Source organism: Rhinolophus hipposideros (assembly GCF_964194185.1).
Source record: "Rhinolophus hipposideros genome assembly, chromosome: 5".
In the NCBI taxonomy this organism is placed as follows: Eukaryota; Metazoa; Chordata; class Mammalia; order Chiroptera; family Rhinolophidae; genus Rhinolophus; species Rhinolophus hipposideros.
In genome coordinates this window covers 77830264-77844230 of record NC_138051.1, presented here as the reverse complement: position 1 = coordinate 77844230, position 13967 = coordinate 77830264, and the positions used below count along the sequence as shown (strand labels likewise).

General features: G+C 37.0%; 1 protein-coding gene and 1 pseudogene across 19 annotated transcripts in view; both read left to right on the top strand.

The window, feature by feature from the left end:
- NUMB (NUMB endocytic adaptor protein) overlaps window positions 1-13967 on the top strand; it is a 134215-nt gene that overhangs the window by 59633 nt on the left and 60615 nt on the right. For 8 of the 18 annotated variants that reach the window (XM_081049905.1, XM_081049917.1, XM_081049914.1 and 5 more), the window contains exon 3: window positions 3056-3140. The exons of the other annotated variants lie outside the window; for them this stretch is intronic. The gene's annotated coding sequence lies outside the window, so the exon portion shown is untranslated. The remainder of the gene's footprint in view (window positions 1-3055; window positions 3141-13967) is intronic. 18 annotated transcript variants of the gene reach the window in all.
- Window positions 772-1645, top strand: LOC308497499 (small ribosomal subunit protein uS2-like; annotated as a pseudogene). Its single transcript has one exon. The product of its transcript is annotated as a small ribosomal subunit protein uS2-like (transcript).

Below are 13967 nucleotides of genomic sequence, written 5' to 3'. Positions count from 1 at the left end.
CCACATGGGATGGTGGGCTGCGCCCCCTGCAACTAAAGATTGAAAATGGCGACTGTACTTGGAGCTGAGCTGCGCCTTCCACAACTAGATTGAAGGACAACTCCCTGGAGAAACACACTATCCCCCAATATTCCCCAATAAAATTTATTAAAAAAGAAAATTTGTAGCCTGAATTTAAACATGTGAGACCATCGGACAAAACTACATTGAGGGACATTCTACAAAATAATTGCTCTGTATTCTTTAAAGATATCAGTCTTAAAAGACAGACTGAGGAACTGTTCCAGATGATAGGATTCTAAAGAGATATTATCACCAATGCAATGCATGATCCTGAATGGGATTCTGGACTGGGGAAATCAATAGCTTTAAAGGACATTTTTAAGGAAATTAATGACATTTGAATCTGTACTGTAATTATGTAATAGACATTTTAACATTGATACAATAACTGATTTGGTTAGCTGTACTGTGGTTTTCTAAGCAAATGTTCGTGTTCCTAGGAAAATACATAGAAATACTGAGTACTGTACTAAAATGGTTACAGTGCCTGCAACTTACAGTCACATAGTTCAGAAAAAAATGTGTGAGAAAGAGAGAGATTGACAAAGCAAATAATTGGTGGCATTTGCAAATTTTCTCTAAGTTATATAAAGATAAAAATTTACCTAAAAATTGCTTAATTGAAATCTTCAGTTTCTGCGCTACCCAGAGAGGGACCCATATGGCCTTCTTCTTGGTTCCCACGTAACTTAAAGGGAATTTTTCTCAATGTCTGGAGCCCTTGATGTCCTGCAAATGAAAAAGGAGCATGTCCTCAAATTCCTTGCATCAGGAACCCACTTAGGTGGCACCAGCCTTGACTTCCAAATAGAACAGTACATCTACAAACGGAAAAGTGATAGCTTCTACATCATAAATCTGAAAAGAATCTGGGAGAAGCTGGCAGCTCGTGCCATTGTTGCCATTGAAAACCCAGCTGATGTCAGTGTCGTATCGTCCAGGAATACCGGCCAGCGAGCTGTGCTGAAGTTTGCTGCTGCCACCGGAGCTACTCCGATTGGTGGCCACTTCACTCCTGGGACCTTCACTAACCAGATCTAGGCAGCCTTCTGGGAGCGGAGACTTCTGGTGGTTACCTCTCCCAGGGCTGTCCACCAGCCTCTCACAGAGGCGTCACATGTTAACCTGCCAACCATTGCTTTGTGTAACACAGACTGTGCTATGCGGACATTGCCATGCCTTGCAACAAGAGTGGTGTTCAATCCGTGGGTCTGAGGTGGTGGATGCCAGCCCGGGAAGTTCTGCGCATGTGTGGTACCATTTCCCGTGAGCACCCATGGGAGGTCATGCCTGATCTCTGCTTCTACAGAGACCCTGAAGAGGTTGAAAAGGAAGAGCAGGCCGCTGCTGTAAAGGCTGTGACCAAGGAGGAATTTCAGGGTGAATGGACTGCTCCAGCTCCCGAGTTGACTGCTGCTCAGCCTGAGGTCGCAGACTGGTCTGAAGGCGTGCAGGTGCCTGCTGTGCCTACTAACCAGTTTCCTACTGAAGCCCCAAGTGCTCAGCTTCCTCTGAAGATTGGTCTGCAGCCCCGACTGCTCAGGCCACTGAATGGGTAGGACCAACCGATGAGTGGGTCTAAGCTGTTCTTCACAAATTCTTAAGCAAAATGGAAATAAGGTTGATGGAAAAGAAACAGTTTCCAAAACAAACAAAAAAACCCCAAAATTTCATATATCTGAGTTGTGATTGAACCAACTTTACCTTATTAGTTATTTATAGGATTCATAGAAAGAACAAAAAATTATTCTTATCTTTAAGAGAAAGTAAAGTAGTGAAGGAAATGCAGATCAAATAGAAAAATTCCAAATTGTTAAGATACAGAGCAGAAGAAACTGAGTTTTTTGTTTCGAGCATGGCCTAGTAACCTAGAGTACCTCATATCCCATAAAATAGGTATTTTAAGGATTTCCTAAACATTTCCTGTATGACTAATTTTCGTAAGAAATAGTATTTTGTAAAAATTAGATGGTCTTTGGTACAGATACTTTTACAAATTAAGAAAATTTGAAGGTCATTTTTGCAATTATTTGTTAAAAGTAGATATTCTGGGGAATGAAAGTTCTTTTTTTTTTTATCAAATCTTTGAGCTTCAATGAACGCACATCGTTTTAATAATTATTTTTATGTGATAAGTCATTTTAATAATATAATTCAATTATTGGACTGGCGACCTTCATAAAAACTCACCTTGTTAATGTATTGATGAGCCATTTAGCAAAATTATCCTAAAGGATTTTTGTAAAATATTCCTATTTTTCCTTTTTAAAAAAGATTTTTATGTTGTATTGCTAAAATCATTCCCTTCAAAGAAACACCTAACCTTATCACAAACAGATACATTACCAGGTATTGGTAGAAATGTGGTTGTTTTAAAATTATTTTATTGAGATTCTGACAGTTTAAGTTATTTTGACTAATAAAATGCCAGGTATAATGGACATAATCATTCTTCATTGATAACGATAGTGACATGTCTATTTCTTTCTGTTTTTGTCTTATAAAAATTCCTTTCTATCAATGCCAGGAATTGTTCCTTCTTGACACAGCTCTTCCTGTTTCGGGCCCCTTGAATACTATTAGTCTTACAAAGGATATGTGTGTAATGGGATTTGTGGGAGTTGTGAAAAAATACCAATATCTTATTTGTTTGTCTCTTCCTCTGTGTACATACAGTATTTTATGTTTCAGAGATCCAATCATTTACCTCTAGACGTTTGACTTTTATCTAGGGGAATGAATTATTTATTATGAATTAGAGGAGATTGTGGTTCTACGTTAATGTGTGGGTCTTATAGTTGCTCCAGTTACTTGGAGTGGTCATCTTTGTTATTTCATTATAATAAACTCCTGTTTTCTGGGAGACATTGAGAACCTCTTCTTTTTATTTTGTGTACTGTGTTTTGTTTGGAGTTAGCATATCAGTATAATGTAGCAATAATTATGTTACTAACAACAATTTTGTGAGATGTTTATTATTCTCATTTTACAGATGAGGAAACTGAGGCTTGGTGAAGTTACGAAACTTGTCCAAAGTCACACAGCTTGTAAAGGGCACAGCCAAGATTCAGAGACAGGTCTGTCCAACTTCAAAACTCTTAATCAAGGCCATGAAATTTTGAAATAGCTGTGAAGTATCAACCTATGATAAGTTGTATTGATGTTAGTACTGCTTAACTGATGTTTAACACTGATAATTTTTTTAATGGTGAGTTTTTTCATCCATAATATATGTATCTTTTAAATATTGTGAAAAGAAGTATAACATAATAATTGATGGTGTAGGGCTCTGAAGAGAGACTACCTGGGTATCAATCCCTAAGTTTCTTCACTTGTGTGACATTGGGAAAGTTACTTAACTTTTCTGTGCCTCGGTTTTCCTATCTGTAAAATGGTCAAAGTAATAGTACCCATCTGATAGGATTGTTGTGGAGACTAAATGATTTAATATATATAAAGCACTTTTAACAGTGACGGGCACACAGTGAGCATTCAATAAATGTTAACTCTTAGTATTATCATCTAGCAACCATTAAAACATGATCATTACTTTTAATTCTGTATTAGGAAATTTGGATAAAGCCAAATTTAAGCAGCAATATACAATATCACAACACTTACATAAACCAAAATTAAATTTGAATAAGATAGACCTAAAGAAAATCATACATTTGATCAAGTTCAGATCTATAGTAAAACAATTGGGCAACTGCTGGTAGGTTTCACATATACAAGGGTATTGTATGTATAAATAAGGACCACACTTAAGTCCAGTAGAGGTAACCCTTTGAGCCCAGTATGATCATTGTATTATGAATATGTTTTGTCTGTTTTCCTCTTGTAAATGCAATTTCTATTCAGAACAAATGTTTATATTTTTAGGTGGCTTTTAAGGAAATGGTATATTGGTAGTGTTCACAGATAATTACCAAGAACCAAAATCATATGTGTTATGTGAAATGTTGGCTACATTTCATCACTTGCAGGAGTGGTTATCAGAACTTACATCTTATATTGTGGTGAATATGCACACTTGACTGACCTTTGAACCACAGCACATTCAACCATAACTTAGCTGTAAACTGTCATGTGTTCTTCCCTCATGCTTGTTCATTGCAGCTGTCAGAATTCTTAAGTGCCATATCGACTATTACTACAATTTGGTTAAAGTAAAATACCTGTGATTAGTGGCTAATAATTGTATACCAATTGCAAAAATACACATAAATGGGAGTGAGTAATTTTAGTCAATTATGCAAAAATTCAAAACCTGTTATTAGGATGTGAGGGTGATCTGGCTGCAACATCTGTCACCCAATTGATCCCCAGGGTTGATCTGGCTGATCTGGCTGGCTAGGTGAGTGTCCCCTTCCTCACTGTTCCATGTGTGTCCCTCCCAAAGCTGCCACTTAGTGGAAGAGGACAGCCTACCCCCATAGAGTTGAGGACCATTTTTCTGTCAGGAGTATATGGGTAGCTATGCTCCCTTGCTAGAACTTCCAAACAAGCTTTCAGAAGCTGTTGGCAGCTTGTTAGCTCAGTTGGTTAGAGCACAGTGCTGTTAACAACAAGGTTGCTGGTTCGATCCCCACATGGGCCCTCCACAACTAGATTGAAACAACTACTTGACTTGGAGCTGATGGGTCCTGGCAAAACACACTTGAAAAATTAAAAAAAAAGGGGGGGGGGACTTGTCTTGTGGATAAGCCCAGGATCTCTGTAGCTTTTAGTCTACACATGGATTTAATTCTCTTTGTCATATTGAGCCTTTTTATCCTTAGACATGTTATATCTTTCTAGTTATTTAGATATTTAAAAATATCTTTCAGTAAATTGTTCTTTTTCCCATAAAGATCTCTCAAGTCTTCTCTTAGATTTAGTTATTAGAAACCTTATTTCTTGTTAACTATTGTGTAGAATATATTCTTCCATTTTTTTCTTTCCATTTTCTGTTTGGTATGTAGATGTGTGTTTAGCCACTTAAAAAAATAAATTATTAAAGTATGAATGCAAATTGTGTCTTCCTTTCCAATGCTAACTACACCATTTCTTTTCTTTCTTTTTAAAAAACATTTTATTGGGGAATATTGGGGAACAGTATGTTTCTTCAGGGCCCAACAGCCCCAAGTCATTGTCCTTCAATCTGGTTGTGGAGGGCGCAGCTCAGCTCCAAATCCAGTCGCCATTTTCAATCTTTAATTACAGGGGGCACAGCCCACCATCCCACGTGGGAATTGAACTGGCAACCTGTTGTTAAGAGCTTCCACTCTAACCAACTGAGCCATCTGGTGGCCCTCTAGCAGCTCAGTGGCAGCTTGTCTTCAATCTAGTTGAGGGCGCAGCTCACTGGCCCATATGGGAATCGAACCAGCAACCCTGTTGTTCAGAGCTCACGCTCTAAACCAACTAAGCCATCCAGCTGTCCCCACCATTTCTTTTTTATGCCTTAGGACTTTCATGCTAGTTAGGACTTCCAGTAGTAATATTCAATACAAGTATTAATAGTCGGTACTCTGGCACCTAATTTTCTAATTTTTAAAAGGAAGTGCTCCTTATGTTTCACTATTAAGAATAATATGTGCTATAGATTTTTGATCGATACTGTATAGGTTAAAGACATTTCTGTTACTAGTTGGCTAAGATTTTGTTTGTATGTGAAGAATGAATATTGAATGTTGTCAGGTGATTTTTTCTGCATTGTGAGATGATCATATGGTTATCCTTTCTTATTCTGTTAATGTGGTGATTGACATTTATAGATTTTTCTAATGTTGAATTACCCTGTGTTGCTGGGATGAACCCAACTTAGTCACGATGGTCTTTTCTTATACTATACAGTTTGATTTAGTTTATTAGGATTTCATTTAGGATTTTTGTATCTATGTTCATAGATGAAATTGGCCCATAATTTTTATTTTTTATATTGCCCTTATTTGAGTTTAGTATCCAGATTATGCCAACCTCAAAGAATGAATTGTGGGGGCTGGCTGGTGGCTCAGGTGGTTGGAGCGCCGTACTCCTAACCCCGAGGTCGCCGGTTCGATTCCCACATGGGCCAGTGAGCTGTGCCCTCAACAACTAAGATTGTGAACAACGGCTCTCCCTGGAGCTGGGCCGCTGTGAGCAGCCAGAGGTTGGCATGAGCTGCTATGGGCTGCCTTGGGCTGCTGTGCTGCTGTGAGCTACTGTGTGCTGCCAGGAACAGCTGGCAGCCAGCATGAGTGGCCGGCAGCCAGTGTGAGCTGCTGTGTGCTGCTGTGTGCTGCCGTGGGCTACCGTGTGTGCAAGGCTCATAATACCAGCATGGGCCAGGGAGCTGTGTCCTACACAACTAGACTGAGAAACAACAGCTTGAACTGGAGTTGGGGGGGGCGAAGAAAGAGGGGGGGAAAAGAATGAGTTGGGAACTAATCTTTTTTTCCTCCCTCTAAAATGATTTATATAAGACTGGAATGATCTGTTTCTTTAAAGTGTGGTTGAACTTCTGTTCAACTGTCTGGGCTTAGTGGCGTGCTTTTTTTTGGGTGGGGGGCATGTAGACTCAGTATTTTGGGAGGGAAGTATGTATTCAACTTTCCACATGGTTTTATTTAGGATTTCTGTTCCTAGTTAGGTCAGTTTTTAGCAAGTTTTTCTTTTCCCTCTTTTTTTAGGAATCCATTTTGTCTGCGTTTTTGTTTTTTGTTTTTTTTTGTCTGCGTTTTAAAAGTATTTGGCATAAAGTGGTTCAAAGCATTCTTTTGTTATATTTTAAATTTTTACTAAATAATATTTCCTTCTCTTTTTTGTTATTCCCAATATTTTTTGTATCTTCTTTTCCCTTCATCAGTCTTCGTACAGATTTTATATATTTTCTTCGCCTTATCAAAAGACTAGTGCTACCCTTTAGTTTCTTGTATTGTATGTTCTCTATTTAGTTAATTTCTGGCCTTTCTTCTTTCTACATTCTTTTAAGTGAATAGCAGAATCTAAATTATAAGGACACTGGGATATATCCCAGTTTCCAAGGAGAAGCTTTCAATAGGCCTTAAGAACAGCTGGAACCAGGGGCTTACTTACAATGCTACTACACAGAACCTTACTTCTTTCCTGTCCTATTTCTTTCTCTTTGGCAACAATTGGCTTTTCTATTCTTCAGTGAACGTGACAAAAAATGGTGAAAATGAGCCTCTGAATTTGAAGTCAATTCCAACTTTATGTGCTCTCAATTCTCCCAGGGATTTCAGATTTTTCCATCTGGATTACTTTCTTTCTTTCTGAAGATTGTACTCTTTAGAATTCTTTTTAATGAGATTTTCTGTAGTAAACTCAGTGTTTTGTCTGAAAGTCTCTTTATCACCCTCATTCTTGATAGATACTTCATTAGGTATAAAGTTATGGGTTGGCAGTTATTTTTTTTCAGTTATTGGAGGGAATAATTCCACTGTCTTCTGGTTTCCATTGTTGCTATTGATAAATTAGCTGCGTAATAGTTGTTCATTTGAGTGAATCTGTCATTTTTAGCTTGTGCTGCTTTTGAGCTTTGGTTTTTTTGGCTCTCTGAAGTTTCATATGCTGTCCCTAGGTATAGATTTCTTTTTATTTACCCGGTGTGAACTGCTTGTTTTCCCTGGAAGAAATATTTATGGGTTTTCTATAAGGCCCAGGAAGGAAATGCATTGCTAAAAGAGGATTTACCTTTGTTTTGTTTCATTTTTCCAGATGCTTCAAGGTACTAGTTTGGTGACTAAATTTATCCTTTGAGGTTTTGGACCACCCAGATAGGATGAATTTGGGTTGCAAATATCTGTGTGGGCCTGCTTAGAAATCCTTGTTCTCTTCTGCAACAGGAAGACAAATTTCCTTGTCCTTTGGAGATGAGATATGGGAATGGGTAGAGTGGGTTTAAATTTTTTTTTTTTTTAAAGATTTTATTGGGGAAGGGGAACAGGACTTTATTGGGGAACAGTGTGTACTTCCAGGACTTTTTTCCAAGTCAAGTTGTTGTCCTTTCAGTCTTAGTTGTGGAGGGTGAAGCTCAGCTCCAAGTCCAGTTGCCGTTGGTAGTTGCAGGGGGCGCAGCCCACCATCCCTTGCGGGAGTCGAACTGCCGGCAACCTTGTGGTTGAGAGGAAGGGCTCCAACCAACTGAGCCATCTGGGAGCTCAACGGCAGCTCAGCTCAAGGTGCCGTGTTCAATCTTAGTTGCAGGGGGCGGAGGAATTGAACTGGCAATCTTGTGGTTGAGAGCCCACTGGCCCATGTGGGAATCGAACTGGTAGCTTTCGGAGTTAGGAGCATGGAGCTGTAACCGCCTGAGCCACCAGGCTGGCCCTGAGTGGGTTTAATTTTGATTTACTTTTTTCTGGAGGATGAAACTTTTGGCCGGGGTGGTCCCCAGCTTTTTAGAGAAAGAGTCTCCTATTAGATTTTTCATGTTTGGTGGGTCTTGAACTTTGACTTCTGTTCTCTCCCAAGAGATCATTAAAACTGCAGCTCAACTTTGTGAGTTAGACAGATGTCTACAGGACAAAAACAGTCTCATCATGACACTTATCTCTTTGAGTTTCTGCTTTCTCATAGATTTTGATCTCGTTATTCATTTACCATTTTGTCAGCTCTTCAATGCTTTTAATATTTTTAAAATAAAATTTTATTCACTTTTAATTGTTTCCATTGAGAGAATTGGGTGAATAATCTAGCGTAGTGTGTTATTGGAAGTAGTATTTTATTCTAATTTCTCTGTATTTTCTTTTTCTGATTCATTCAGATAGATGCTTAACTCACCAATTATTAGCCTTATTTTCTAATAAAAAGACATTTAAAACTGTATATTTATAAATAGCTCATGAAGTTTGAAATGGAGTATTTTCGTTATTAACTATGTGTATTTAAGATTTTTAAATTTGCTATTATGATTTTTAATTATGCTTGCCCCCTTAAATTATAACCTATGAATCACAAGGCAATTAGAAGTTTGAAATATGTGGATTTTAAAAGATTTATCTTTTTATGTTTAACTCACCTTTTAAAAAAACCAAGATTTTCAATTTGGATTATAGCAAGACTCAACTATGTGCTGTAGACAAAAGACACACAAAGTGATTTTTGAAAGCTGAAAGTAAAAGGATAAGTGAAGATATACAAGGCAAAATGGAAACAAGAAGAAAGCAAGGGTTGCTCTGTGACCACTCTTTTCAGTGGCTCTTTCTCCCCTTCCTGATAACAAACTTTAATGAATAACCAATATTCTGTATCCTTGGGACTTCTTGAGGTTCCTGGAAGACTTTGTGTTAATAATAGAATGGTAATTTTCTTTTTCTTCTCCTCCCCCTTCTTTTCTTCCTCTTCTTATCTCTTCTCTTCCTTTTTAATTCAAGCTTTAGCATCTTTGAAACTAGGAAGCATCTCTCATACTGCGATGCCTCTTACTATGGATGATATTGAACAATTATTAACAATTCAGGCAGTATTTTTTTCTTAGTGGAAAATAAAATAATGGTGCATATTGCAATTGATTTTTTCTTAGCTTTGATGAAATACACACTTTTACATATATATGATGACTCTTCGTTTCACCGGGTCCCATACTTGAAATGCCCCCTTTTTGGTTCCCCTATGTTTGTATCATTGAAGACCTAAAAGGCGAAAGTACTCTTTCTTTTCTCATCCTGGCTCCTCCTCTTCCAAGTATCTAGCACAATTAGACACAGGGTTATATTTAATTAACAATTAAGGGAAGTGTGTAGGTATAATGAATCATAGCACAGGATGTGACATATTTATATTAGTGACCAAGTTTTTAGCTCCTTGGTGAAAAGAGATTAATACCTACATTAGTTAAGATTATTTTAAATTGAAAGAACAGAACCCAATTCTGCCTACATTAAGCGAGATAATAATTTATTGGATGGATGCTTAGTCATCGGTTGGTGTTTAAGAAATTTAACCAATGAAACAAAAAAGTAATTATAAATATATAAAAATGTAAGGTACAATGAAGGAAATAAAAAGAGTAGTACTATAAAGAATTATAGAAAATGGTATTTAGAAAGAGGAAAAAGAGGCCTCATCAATGAGATGACACTCAGGCTGAGACTTAAGTATAAGTGGGAGACAGTTCTTGAAGGATCTCAGAGAAAAGCATTTCAGACAGAGGGAAACAGCAGGCCCAAAGTGGGAAGGACTTGCAGTTAACTGAAAGGATCATAGTTAGTTGAGGAGAGTGCCACCTCCAGGTAAGTGAGGCAGGCTGGGTCCTTACCTTAATAGGCTAACATTTACTGCATTTGTGATGTACTAGTTACTGTTCCAAGCAAGCCCTTCTTGAGCAGTGTGAATTATTATGCCATACTGACTCCCTGAATGCTGAGAGTTTGAATTAATTTGAAGATGCATTGGAAATCCATGGAACTATGATGCAATGCTATGATCCATTTTACATTTTTAAAGATTACACCAACTACTTTGTGCATAGTTGATCAGAGGGGAACAATGGAGAAAATGGAGATAAGTACTGGTTGATGGTTTATATACTAGTCCAAGTAAGAGACAAAGTTGTCTTGGACCATGGTTCTAATGGTGGAGATGAAGAGCAGGAGACAGATTTAAGACTTATGGTACAAGTCTTGTTGATGGCTTGGATAAAGGGGAAGGGTCGTGAGGGAAAGGAAAGAGTCTCATCAGAGGCTGAAAGAATTGAAGAGATAATGTGCATAATTTGTAAAGTTATTTGTCAGTTAAGGGGAGCAGTACTGTTTTTGACCTTCTTATTTCTATAATTTTTCCAGTGGCATTTCTGTCTCTCTTTTTTAAATTCTTGGACCCAGATATATTTTTATTCTAGTCTGCTTCTCCAGATTCCAGCACCTTTTTCTCATCCCACACTTGACAGATGCTTAGAGAAGGAAAGTCAGTGTAAAAAGTAGGCTAGCATTCTCAGCAGTTCTGCCCTTTTTCCTCAATATGTTCCTTGCTAAATCAGTCCTTGCTATATCAGAGCAAAACCATTTTGTTCTTTAAGCAAAGATTTAATTCTTGAAGAATACCATTCTAATGAAGTCAGTCTGTGTATATCTGTGTTGTGAGGGGTCAGGGGTGATGGGCATATATGTTTTTATTGAAGTTTTAACCAACCTTAAAAGGTAAAGGTAAATATAGCTGAATTGTAAATTCAGCTCACCAGTTGTTTTCTCAGTTGAAAGGCAAGTGATCAACTAAAAGATAAAATTGGTTTTGTAACCAGTTAGAAGAAAATGTTTCTCAAATATATACAGGTTCAGCTTTTGAAACCACCTTTGACTACAATTTTAAATAGTGTCTTTCCTCATTTTATGAAGCTCTCATTTTTCCATTACTATCTTTAAGGAGTGAATAAAGCCATGTATCAAAACAAAAGAAAGAATTCTGTGGACAGGATGAGTGGGAAGATGAAAACTAGTAAGGCAGAAACCTGAAGTAAAAGTCAGATAATAGATAAAGACCACAGACTACTTCTCATTCAGTGGTTCTTACATTTTTGGTAGTGACAGAATCCTTTGAGATTCGGATGAAAGTTGAAAAATCTGGCCCCAGAAAGTGCACAAGACACATTCAGATTTGTACGTAAGGTTAGGGCATTGCTGAACCTGGAGAGCCTGTGGAGTACATGATGCCCTCCCTGGCTGAGAACACACAGTCTAGATGGTCATCAGGCCTGGAGAGTACATGGCTGGAGAGCTTCGATATTCAAAGAGTGACAGTGCTCTCTTCTCAAATACCTATTTTCAGGGCATCCAAGACTTAATGTGCTGTGATTTGGAAGTCTTTGGTCTGACCGTTGATAAAGCAAAATAGTTTTTAGTTTTAGCTATTAGAAAATCAGAATAATCTGTTCTTAAATTTTTTTTATTTGAAAATGCCATAGGTGGCACTTTTCCGAAATAACGTAATTCAGTATTCAAGATAGCCTAACATGTAGCCTGTTAATAAAAATGTTGACCTGAAATATAAACAGATTTTAAATTTACTGACACCTAGGTTTATACAGGAGCTGAATGAATGTTTCCTTTGAGAAGTGGGTTTAAAAAAAACCCAAAAAACCCAACCCTTTGTTCTTTTTACCTTTCCATGAATCTGTTTGTAAATTAACTTTTATCACAAAACTATGAACTTTTAAAATGAATTTGATTAGTCCTGTAAGTTAAGTATTGGACATGCTGTATTTATTTCACTATTGGTGATGAAACTGTACTTTGTTGCTATTCATTTGGCTCAGTGCCTAAATGGAACACTAAGCCAGTAGTACAACTTAATAAATTATAAATTGTTTCCTGTTAGGGAAATTATGCTAGTTAGACCAACATTTAATACAATCCAGAATTCTTAGGATTCATTGAGTAGGGGATTGAGTAGATGACCTACCTCTAAATCCGTGGACGTGCTGAGAGTCTAGGATTCCTTACATTTTTTCACTTACTTAACTTGGTCAAATAAAAAAAATATTTTTCTTCACTCTAAATCTTGAAAGCAATCTCTACATCATAAGAAATAGTAAAAACCAAAGATAGAAAATTCAGAAATGAAGTACTTTGTGCTTGTTGTACAACATTCTATTTTAGTGATGATTTAGCACAGTATTTTTATGAGAACAACTTTTTGTTTTGTTTTGTTTTGGTTGGATGGATGGATAGTCAACATTTTTTGTTGTTGTTGTTAACTGCCCCTGTAGAGTTCTGGGATAGAAGTGTGATGAAGAAGACGGTGGAATTGTATATATTCACATTCAACCATGTTTGTTCAGAGGACAGTAAAATAAAAGTGAACATTGAAAAACTTTATTTATTTATTTATTTATTTATTTATTTATTTATTTATTTATTTAAAGGAGGGCGCAGCTCACAGTGGCCCATGCGGAGATTGAACCGGCAACCTTGGTGTTATTAGCACCACACTCTATAAACAACTGAGCTAACCGGCCACCTCAACAATTTAATTTTTTAAATTTAATTTAGATCTCTCGTTGTTCTGCTCAGTGAGTTTCTACTGTACAATGTTTTTATCCCTCACGTAGTGTAAGCATGCAGTGTGGTTCCAGTGCTATACAGACATTTTTCTCACAGCATAGATCCTATGAACATAAGCTTCCTACTTCCACTGTGTTCCGTTGAAAACAGCAAACTGTTCCATACGAGGAGAAATCCCTGGCTGTGTTGGATGTATTGCAAGATAGTGCAGTAGTGTACTTTATGGAGGTATTTAAGGTATTAACAATATTCACAATGGTGCCCATGGTTTTATAGTTTTGTTTATGTAATCTTACATTTGGAACCACCTAATACTGTTGTAAAAAATAGAGTAAATTTACCATTTTGACTAACTTTGGTCCTTTTTTTCCCCCTTTGTAGGGAAACAATTTTAAGTGTCAGGGTCAAGTTTCCTGAGTGTGTCTTTTCTGTCTACTGTGTACATCAAGTATGTGCTGCAGTTTGAGGGTTTTGTTTTTTAGTGAATTTCTAAAGCATATTCCTGTCTTGTCCAATCTTTCTTATAATATATATATATATATGAGAAGGGTCTGAAGTTGGAGGTGAAGTTGTGACTATAGAACAAAGAAAAGCAAACAAGTGTAATTTAGGAGAGAAAAAACTCTAAAAAGAAAAATCTCCATTTCCCTAAAAGTTGTAGCTCGCCATTACGCCCTTCAGAAACCTCTGGTTCATTCAAGAGTTGGCTGGACAGACAAATTTTCAATAACTTTTTTTTTTATTGAAAATGAAACTTAAATTTTATAACTAAATGTGACTTATTTTTCTTACTCTTTATTAGATCTCATAATTATTTGTGTATGTATTTATATTTCTACATTAATTATGTGTGTGTATGTTTTTTTCCATTCCTCATCTCTGTCCTCAGTTCTAGAAACGATTTTAGGTGACTTGCTTTCC